Here is a 10,000-nt window from a genome sequence, read left to right as displayed (position 1 = left end):
CGTCTCCACCCCTAGCCCCGTCTCCACCCCTAGCCCCGCCTCCACCCCCTAGCCCCGTCTCCACCCCCTAGCGCCGCCTCCACCCCTAGCCCCGTCTCCACCCCTAGCCCCGCCTCCACCCCCTAGCCCCGCCTCCACCCCCTAGCCCCGTCTCCACCCCTAACCCTTAGTCCCATCTCCACCCCTAGCCCCATCTCCACCCCTAGCCCCATCTCTAGCCCCAACCCCTGTTTCCAGCCATAATCCCTAGCCCCATCTCCAACCCCAACCCCTGTTTCCAGCCATAACCCCTAGCCCCATCTCCACCCCTAGCCCCATCTCCATCCATAACCCCTAGCCCCATCTATAGCCCTATTCCCTAGCCCCATCTATAGCCCTATTCCCTAGCCCCATCTATAGCCCTATTCCCTAGCCCCATCTATAACCCTATTCCCTAGCCCCATCTCCAGTTTCCATCTCCACCCCTAGCCCCATCTCCAGCCATAACCCCTAGCCCCATCTCCACCTCCTAGCCCCATCTCCAGCCATAACCCTTAGTCCCATCTAGCCCCATCTCCAGCCATAACCCCTAGCCCCATCTCCACCTCCTAGCCCCATCTCCAGCCATAACCCTTAGTCCCATCTCCACCCCTAGCCCCATCTCCACCCCTAGCCCCATCTCCAGCCATAACCCCTAGCCCCATCTATAGCCCTATTCCCTAGCCCCATCTATAACCCTATTCCCTAGCCCCATCTCCAGTTTCCATCCCTAACCCCTAGCCCCATCTCCATCCCTAACCCCTAGCCCCATCTATAGCCCTATTCCCTAGCCCCATCTATAACCATATTCCCTAGCCCCATCTCCAGTTTCCATCTCCACCCCTAGCCCCATCTCCACCCCTAGCCCCATCTCCATCCATAACCCCTAGCCCCATCTATAGCCCTATTTCCTAGCCCCATCTATAACCCTATTCCCTAGCCCCATCTCCAGTTTCCATCCCTAACCCCTAGCCCCATCTCCATCCCTAACCCCTAGCCCCATCTATAGCCCTATTCCCTAGCCCCATCTATAACCCTATTCCCTAGCCCCATCTCCAGTTTCCATCTCCACCCCTAGCCCCATCTCCAGCCATAACCCCTAGCCCCATCTCCACCTCCTAGCCCCATCTCCAGCCATAACCCTTAGTCCCATCTAGCCCCATCTCCAGCCATAACCCCTAGCCCCATCTCCACCTCCTAGCCCCATCACCAGCCATAACCCAGAGTCCCATCTCCACCCCTAGCCCCATCTCCACCCCTAGCCCCATCTCCAGCCATAACCCCTAGCCCCATCTCCAGCCATAACCCCTAGCCCCATCTCCACCTCCTAGCCCCATCTCCAGCCATAACCCTTAGTCCCATCTCCACCCCTAGCCCCATCTCCACCCCTAGCCCCATCTCCAGCCATAACCCCTAGCCCCATCTATAACCCTATTCCCTAGCCCCATCTATAACCCTATTCCCTAGCCCCATCTCCATCCCTAACCCCAACCCCTGTTTCCAATCCTAACCCCCGTTTCGTCTCCTGACAGAGGAAGAGGCAGATTAAGTGAGCCATATTACATCTGCAGCTAGATGAGCAATTTAACAGAGAGAGAGAGTTTATCCTCTCCACCATTCAACAGTGTTTCTGGTTTCTAAAGATCTCAGCCTCCTTCACAGCAACACGGTTTGTTCACTCCAACCACATCATCATATTTCTCTAATGCACATCACATTCAAGCTGCCATTCAGGTTGAAATTATTAACACTCCTTTTCAACCCACTAAGAGGATAGAGTGATAGAAGTTTGAGAGAGAGAGAAAGTGAAAAAGAGAGAGAGAGAGAAATAGAGGGAGAGAGAGAGAGAGAAATAGAGAGAGAGATGGAGAGAGAGAGAGAGAGGGAGAGAGAGAGAGAGAGATGGTGAGAAAGAGAGAGAGAGAAATAGAGAGAGAGAGACAGAGAAATAGAGAGAGATGGAGAGAGAGAGAGAGAGAGAGAGAGAGAGAGAGAGAGATGGAGAGACAGAGAGAGAGATAGAGAGAGAGATGGAGAGAGAGTGGGAGAGAGAGATAGAGATGGAGAGAGAGAGAGATGGAGAGAGAGAGAGGAGAACTTCATGCAGAGACACACACACAGCTAGTGATCTGAGTTAATACATTATAAACCCTGACATATAATCCAATGCAGAAATGATTCCAGTACATTTAGCAGTCCCTGGCAGATGAAGGTTAGAACCATTATGGAGAAGCAGTTCTTCTTTTCCGGGTGCCAGTAAGAGAAGAATAGTCTCATCAGCCTCAATGAGCAGGGTTTTTTTTTAATGCTCCCTGCTCTGCCACCTCTCTCACACAGCATCAAAATGGCAAGGCACCTGCAGGAATATAAAGTGCTGTTTTTCATGACCGTTTAAAAAAAATTAAAAATGAAATGTCTTTACTGTTCTTATATCTCTGAGACGCCATATTACCTAGAAGAAGGGTTGACCTCTCTCCCCTCATCCCTCTCTGCTCTCATCCCTCTCTCTCCCCATCCCTCTCTCTCCCCTCATCCCTCTCTGCTCTCATCCCTCTCTCTCCCCATCCCTCTCTCCCCTCATCCCTCTCTGCTCTCATCCCTCTCTCCCCTCATCCTTCTCTGCTCTCATCCCTCTCTCCCCTCATCCCTCTCTGCTCTCATCCCTCTCTCTCCCCATCCCTCTCTCCCCTCATCCCTCTCTGCTCTCATCCCTCTCTCCCCTCATCCTTCTCTGCTCTCATCCCTCTCTCCCCTCATCCCTCTCTGCTCTCATCCCTCTCTCTCCCCATCCCTCTCTCCCCTCATCCCTCTCTGCTCTCATCCCTCTCTCCCCTCATCCTTCTCTGCTCTCATCCCTCTCTCCAATCATCCCTCTCTGCTCTCATCCCTCTCTCTCCCCATCCCTCTCTCCCCTCATCCCTCTCTCCCCTCATCCCTCTCTGCTCTCATCCCTCTCTCCCATCATCCCTCTCCCCTCATCCCTCTCTGCTCTCATCCCTCTCTCTCCCCATCCCTCTCTCCCCTCATCCCTCTCTGCTCTCATCCCTCTCTCTCCTCATCCCTCTCTCCCCTCATCCCTCTCTGCTCTCATCCCTCTCTCCCCTCATCCGTCTCTCTCCTCATCCCTCTCTCCTCTCATCCCTCTCTCCCCTCATCCCTCTCTGCTCTCATCCCTCTCTCCCCTCATCCCTCTCTGCTCTCATCCCTCTCTCCCCTCATCCCTCTCTGCTTTCATCCCTCTCTCCCATCATCTCTCTCCCCTCATCCCTCTCTGCTCTCATCCCTCTCTCTCCCCATCCCTCTCTCCCCTCATCCCTCTCTGCTCTCATCCCTCTCCCCTCATCCCTCTCCCCATCCCTCTCTCCCCTCATCCCTCTCTCCCCATCCCTCTCGCCCCTCTCTGCTCTCATCCCTCTCTCCCATCATCCCTCTCCCCTCATCCCTCTCTGCTCTCATCCCTCTCTCTCCCCATCCCTCTCTCCCCTCATCCCTCTCTGCTCTCATTCCTCTCCCTCCCCACCTCTCTCTCCCCTCATCCCTCTCTCCCCTCATCCCTCTCTGCTCTCATCCCTCTCTCCCCTCATCCCTCTCTGCTCTCATCCCTCTCTCCCCTCATCCCTCTCTCCCCTCATCCCTCTCTGCTCTCATCCCTCTCTGCTCTCATCCCTCTCTCCTCATCCCTCTCCCCTCATCCCTCTCTCCCCTCATCCCTCTCTCCCCATCCCTCTCTCCCCTCATCCCTCTCTCCCCATCCCTCTCCCCTCATCCCTATCCCATCATCCCTCTCTCCCCTCATCCCTCTCCCCTCTCTCCCCATCCCTATCCCCTCTCCCCTCATCCCTCCCTGCTCTCATCCCTCTCCCCTCATCCCTCTCCCCTCATCCCTCTCTGCTCTCATCCCTCTCCCCTCATCCCTCTCTCCCGTCATCCCGCTCCCCTCATCCCTCTCTCCCCATCCCTCTCCCCTCATCCCTCTCTGCTCTCATCCCTCTCCCCTCATCCCTCTCTCTCCTCATCCCTCTCTCCCCACAAACGGTAATAATTAGACCAATGGGAATGATCCCCACCTGCTCATTACGACGCCACGGCCTCAGAGCAGAGAGGAAACCAGAAGAGACTGTACTCAATAGGTTTATAGCACTTATACCTTCAGTTAGTGATTTCTGAGGTAAAAGCGTATTTGAATGAGAGTTTATATTTTATTTAACCTTTATTTATCCAGGTTTAGTCTCCTTGAGAGACCTGGTTCAACCAAGACATCAGCAGGGGAGATATCAGACATAACAATTTACAGACATCGATACACCATAAACAGATGTTTTTGTCGTAGACACACAAACGCTACAATTACAGAAACATACAAACGTCATAGACAAATAAAAATCTGTCATATGTACCACAGCATCAAGTCCTAACGAGCCCCGTGTGGCTCAGCTGGTAGAGCATGGTGTTTACAACGCCAGGGTTGTGGGTTCGATTCCCACGGGGGGACCAGTACGGAGAAAAAACATTTTATGAAATGTATGCATTCACTACTGTAAGTCGCTCTGGATAAGAGCGTCTGCTAAATGACTTAAATGTAAATGACAATCACATTCCTCAGAAACATGTGAGTCAACCAAATTGTAGTAGGTGGGGGTCCTAGCCACACCCTGATTCAGAAGGAGTTTTAAAGCCATCCAATCATCAGCTGAATCAAATGTATTTATAAAGCCCTTCTTACATCAGCTGATATCCCAAAGTGCTGTACAGAAACCCAGCCTAAAACCCCAAACAGCAAGCAATGCAGGTGTAGAAGCACGGTGGCTAGGAAAAACTCCCTAGAAAGGCCAAAACCTAGGAAGAAACCTAGAGAGGAACCAGGCTATGAGGGGTGGCTAGGAAAAACTCCCTAGAAAGGCCAAAACCTAGAGAGGAACCAGGCTATGAGGGGTGGCTAGGAAAAACTCCCTAGAAAGGCCAAAACCTAGGAAGAAACCTAGAGAGGAACCAGGCTATGAGGGGTGGCCAGTCCTCTTCTGGCTGTGCCGGGTGGAGATTATAACAGAACGTGGCCAAGATGTTCAAATGTTCATAAATGACCAGCAGGGTCAGATAATAATAATCCTAGTAGTTGTCGAGGGTGTAACAAGTCAGTAACTTCCTTTAGCTCACCCAGTATTCCGTTTTATTATGATTTCAGCGGGTTCATCTGAGAACCAAAGGATCTTTCTCTGCCCTTCATTCTGTATTGGTTGAAAGCGGCTTGTTGTATAATATCCTGGAATGCTGGAATGTGGAAGTAAGAAAAAAACTAATTTAACATCAGGGATGAATTGAACTCTATTCTAGGTAACGTTAAAAACATAATGTAAAAGAAAAACAAAACCCTGATAATCAAACTAATTCCACTTTCTTAGTTCTTTTGTATATTTTTTTTAATTTAACTTTTATTTAACTAGTCTGTTTTATGTGGTTCGGGGTTCGTTGGGATATGTGTTTATGTAAGAGGGGTGTTTGTTTAGAGTGTTCCGGGGTTTTTGGTCTATGTTCTTAGGTTAGTGTTTTTTCTATGTTCAGTCTAGGTTTTCTACTTCTATGTTTAGGGTTTGTTGATTGACCTTCCATTGGAGGCAGCTGTTCCTCGTTGCCTCTGATTGAAGGTCCTATTGTATAGGGGGTGTTTAATGCTATAGGGGTTTGTGGGTAGCTGTTTCCTGGTTAGTGTCGTTCGTTGTTTTTAGTATACGTGATTTGTTAGGTTTTGTTAGGTTTTTACCTTCTTTCGATTTAATAAAGAAGATTAGTATACACATTCCTGCTGCACCTTTACGACGCCCCGTTACACGCTGGGCCAATTGTGCACCGCCTTATGGGACTCCCAATCACGGCCGGTTGTGATACAGCCTGGAATCGAACCAGGGTCTGTAGTGACGCCTCTAGCACTAAAGATGCAGTGCCTTACGCAGCGGTGATGACAGCTCCAACAGTAATATCTAACTAAATGCTTGTGTTTCTAGCTCCAACAGTAATATCTAACTAAATGCTTGTGTTTCTAGCTCCAACAGTAATATCTAACTAAATGCTTGTGTTCCCAGCTCCAACAGTAATATCTAACTAAATGCTTGTGTTTCTAGCTCCAACAGTAATATCTAACTAAATGCTTGTGTTTCTAGCTCCAACAGTAATATCTAACTAAATGCTTGTGTTCCCAGCTCCAACAGTAATATCTAACTAAATGCTTGTGTTTCTAGCTCCAACAGTAATATCTAACTAAATGCTTGTGTTCCCAGCTCCAACAGTAATATCTAACTAAATGCTTGTGTTTCTAGCTCCAACAGTAATATCTAACTAAATGCTTGTGTTTCTAGCTCCAACAGTAATATCTAACTAAATGCTTGTGTTTCTAGCTCCAACAGTGCAGTAATATCTAACTAAATGCTTGTGTTTCTAGCTCCAACAGTAATATCTAACTAAATGCTTGTTTTCCTAGCTCCAACAGTAATATCTAACTAAATGCTTGTGTTTCTAGCTCCAACCATAGTATCTAACTAAATGCTTGTGTTCCCAGCTCCAACAGTAATATCTAACTAAATGCTTGTGTTCCCAGCTCCAACAGTAATATCTAACTAAATGCTTGTGTTTCCAGCTCCAACAGTAATATCTAACTAAATGCTTGTGTTCCCAGCTCCAACAGTAGTATCTAACTAAATGCTTGTGTTTCTAGCTCCAACAGTAATATCTAACTAAATGCTTGTGTTTCTAGCTCCAACAGTAATATCTAACTAAATGCTTGTGTTTCTAGCTCCAACAGTGCAGTAATATCTAACTAAATGCTTGTGTTTCTAGCTCCAACAGTAATATCTAACTAAATGCTTGTTTTCCTAGCTCCAACAGTGCAGTAATATCTAACTAAATGCTTGTGTTACCAGCTCCAACAGTAATATCTAACTAAATGCTTGTGTTCCCAGCTCCAACAGTAATATCTAACTAAATGCTTGTGTTCCCAGCTCCAACAGTAATATCTAACTAAATGCTTGTGTTCCCAGCTCCAACAGTAGTATCTAACTAAATGCTTGTGTTCCCAGCTCCAACAGTAGTATCTAACTAAATGCTTGTGTTCCCAGCTCCAACAGTAGTATCTAACTAAATGCTTGTGTTCCCAGCTCCAACAGTAATATCTAACTAAATGCACTGATCTGTTTCACCTGTCCTCGTTATTGTCTCCACCCCCCCAGGTGTCACTTATTTTCCCCAGTGTATTTATCCCTGTGTTTCCTGTCTCTCTGTGTATTTATCCCTGTGTTTCCTGTCTCTCTGTGTATTTATCCCTGTGTTTCCTGTCTCTCTGTGTATTTATCCCTGTGTTTCCTGTCTCTCTGTGTATATATCCCTGTGTTTCCTGTCTCTCTGTGTATTTATCCCTGTGTTACCTGTCTCTCTGTGTATTTATCCCTGTGTTTCCTGTCTCTCTGTGTATTTATCCCTGTGTTTCCTGTCTCTCTGTGTATTTATCCCTGTGTTTCCTGTCTCTCTGTGTATTTATCCCTGTGTTTCCTGTCTCTCTGTGTATTTATCCCTGTGTTACCTGTCTCTCTGTGTATTTATCCCTGTGTTTCCTGTCTCTCTGTGTATTTATCCCTGTGTTTCCTGTCTCTCTGTGTATATATATCCCTGTGTTTCCTGTCTCTCTGTGTATTTATCCCTGTGTTTCCTGTCTCTCTGTGTATTTATCCCTGTGTTTCCTGTCTCTCTGTGTATTTATCCCTGTGTTTCCTGTCTCTCTGTGTATTTATCCCTGTGTTTCCTGTCTCTCTGTGTATTTATCCCCAGATTTCAGAAAACAGGTCTGCAGTTTTGATTCAGAAAACCAAATTTGGGCCTCATGCATGATCAGGAGGTTATCTGTGTGATGCTGGCTAGAGGCTGAGTAAACACAAAGTGCTTATCTGTGTGATGCTGGCTAGAGGCTGAGTAAACACAAAGCGTTACGGTGTGATGCTGGCTAGAGGCTAAGTAAACACAAAGCGTTACTGTGTGATGCTGGCTAGAGGCTGAGTAAACACAAAGCGTTACTGTGTGATGCTGGCTAGAGGCTGAGTAAACACAAAGCGTTCCTGTGTGATGCTGGCTAGAGGCTGAGTAAACGCAAAGCGCTTTACTGTGTGATGCTGGCTAGAGGCTGAGTAAACACAAAGCGCTTATCTGTGTGATGCTGGCTAGAGGCTGAGTAAACACAAAGCTTTACTGTGTGATGCTGGCTAGAGGCTGAGTAAACACAAAGCTTTACTGTGTAATGCTGGCTAGAGGCTGAGTAAACACAAAGCGTTACTGTGTGATGCTGGCTAGAGGCTGAGTAAACACAACGCGTTACTGTGTGATGCTGGCTAGAGGCTGAGTAAACACAAAGCGCTTTACTGTGTGATGCTGGCTAGAGGCTGAGTAAACACAAAGCGTTAGTGTGATGCTGGCTAGAGGCTGAGTAAACACAAAGCTTTACTGTGTGATGCTGGCTAGAGGCTGAGTAAACACAAAGCGTTACTGTGTGATGCTGGCCAAAGGCTAGGTAAACACAAAGCGTTACTGTGTGATGCTGGCTAGAGGCTGAGTAAACACAAAGCGCTTATCTGTGTGATGCTGGCTAGAGGCTGAGTAAACACAAAGTGCTTATCTGTGTGATGCTGGCTAGAGGCTGAGTAAACACAAAGTGCTTATCTGTGTGATGCTGGCTAGAGGCTGAGTAAAAACAAAGTGCTTATCTGTGTGATGCTGGCTAGAGGCTGAGTAAACACAAAGTGCTTATCTGTGTGATGCTGGCTAGAGGCTGAGTAAACACAAAGTGCTTATCTGTGTGATGCTGGCTAGAGGCTGAGTAAACACAAAGCGTTACTGTGTGTGTGTGTGTGTGTGTGTGTGTGTGTGTGTGTGTGTGTGTGTGTGTGTGTGTGTGTGTGTGTGTGTGTGTGTGTGTGTGTGTGTGTGAAAGTGAGGCATGAGTTCACAATCCTTGCTTTCATTAATATCAAAGAAACAGATATGAAATCCAACCATGTCATTTAGCTTGTACAGGAGATGAAATCCAACCACATCATTTAGCATGTACAGGATATGAAATCCAACCACATCATTTAGCATGTACAGGATATGAAATCCAACCACATCATTTAGCATGTACAGGATATGAAATCCAACCACATCATTTAGCATGTACAGGATATGAAATCCAACCACATCATTTAGCATGTACAGGATATGAAATCCAACCACATCATTTAGCATGTACAGGATATGAAATCCAACCACATCATTTAGCATGTACAGGATATGAAATCCAACCACATCATTTAGCATGTACAGGATATGAAATCCAACCACATCATTTAGCATGTACAGGATATGAAATCCAACCACATCATTTAGCATGTACAGGATATGAAATCCAACCATGACATTTAGCGTGTACAGGATATGAAATCCAACCACGTCATTTAGCATGTACAGGATATGAAATCCAACCACGACATTTAGCATGTACAGGATATGAAATCCAACCACGTCATTTAGCATGTATAGGATATGAAATCCAACCACGTCATTTAGCATGTACAGGATATGAAATCCAACCACGACATTTAGCATGTACAGGATATGAAATCCAACCACGACATTTAGCATGTACAGGATATGAAATCCAACCATGACATTTAGCGTGTACAGGATATGAAATCCAACCACGTCATTTAGCATGTACAGGATATGAAATCCAACCACATCATTTAGCATGTACAGGATATGAAATCCAACCACGACATTTAGCATGTACAGGATATGAAATCCAACCACGTCATTTAGCATGTACAGGATATGAAATCCAACCACGTCATTTAGCATGTACAGGATATGAAATCCAACCACGTCATTTAGCATGTACAGGATATGAAATCCAACAACGACATTTAGCATGTACAGGATATGAAATCCAACCACGTCATTTAACATGTAC

General features: G+C 46.8%; 1 protein-coding gene and 1 non-coding gene across 5 annotated transcripts in view; one reads left to right on the top strand and one right to left on the bottom strand.

Annotated features, from left to right (window-relative positions):
* Positions 1-10,000, bottom strand: part of pard3bb (par-3 family cell polarity regulator beta b) — a 631,603-nt gene that overhangs the window by 31,062 nt on the left and 590,541 nt on the right. The gene's annotated exons all lie outside the window — the stretch shown is intronic.
* On the top strand, positions 4,437-4,512 carry trnav-uac (transfer RNA valine (anticodon UAC)). Its single transcript has one exon. It is a non-coding gene; the product is annotated as a tRNA-Val (tRNA).

The sequence above is a fragment of the Salmo salar genome, chromosome ssa25 (assembly GCF_905237065.1).
Source record: "Salmo salar chromosome ssa25, Ssal_v3.1, whole genome shotgun sequence".
Taxonomy (NCBI): Eukaryota; Metazoa; Chordata; class Actinopteri; order Salmoniformes; family Salmonidae; genus Salmo; species Salmo salar.
The sequence above is the reverse complement of the archived record's forward strand: the minus strand, read 5'-3'. Positions and strand labels throughout refer to the sequence as shown.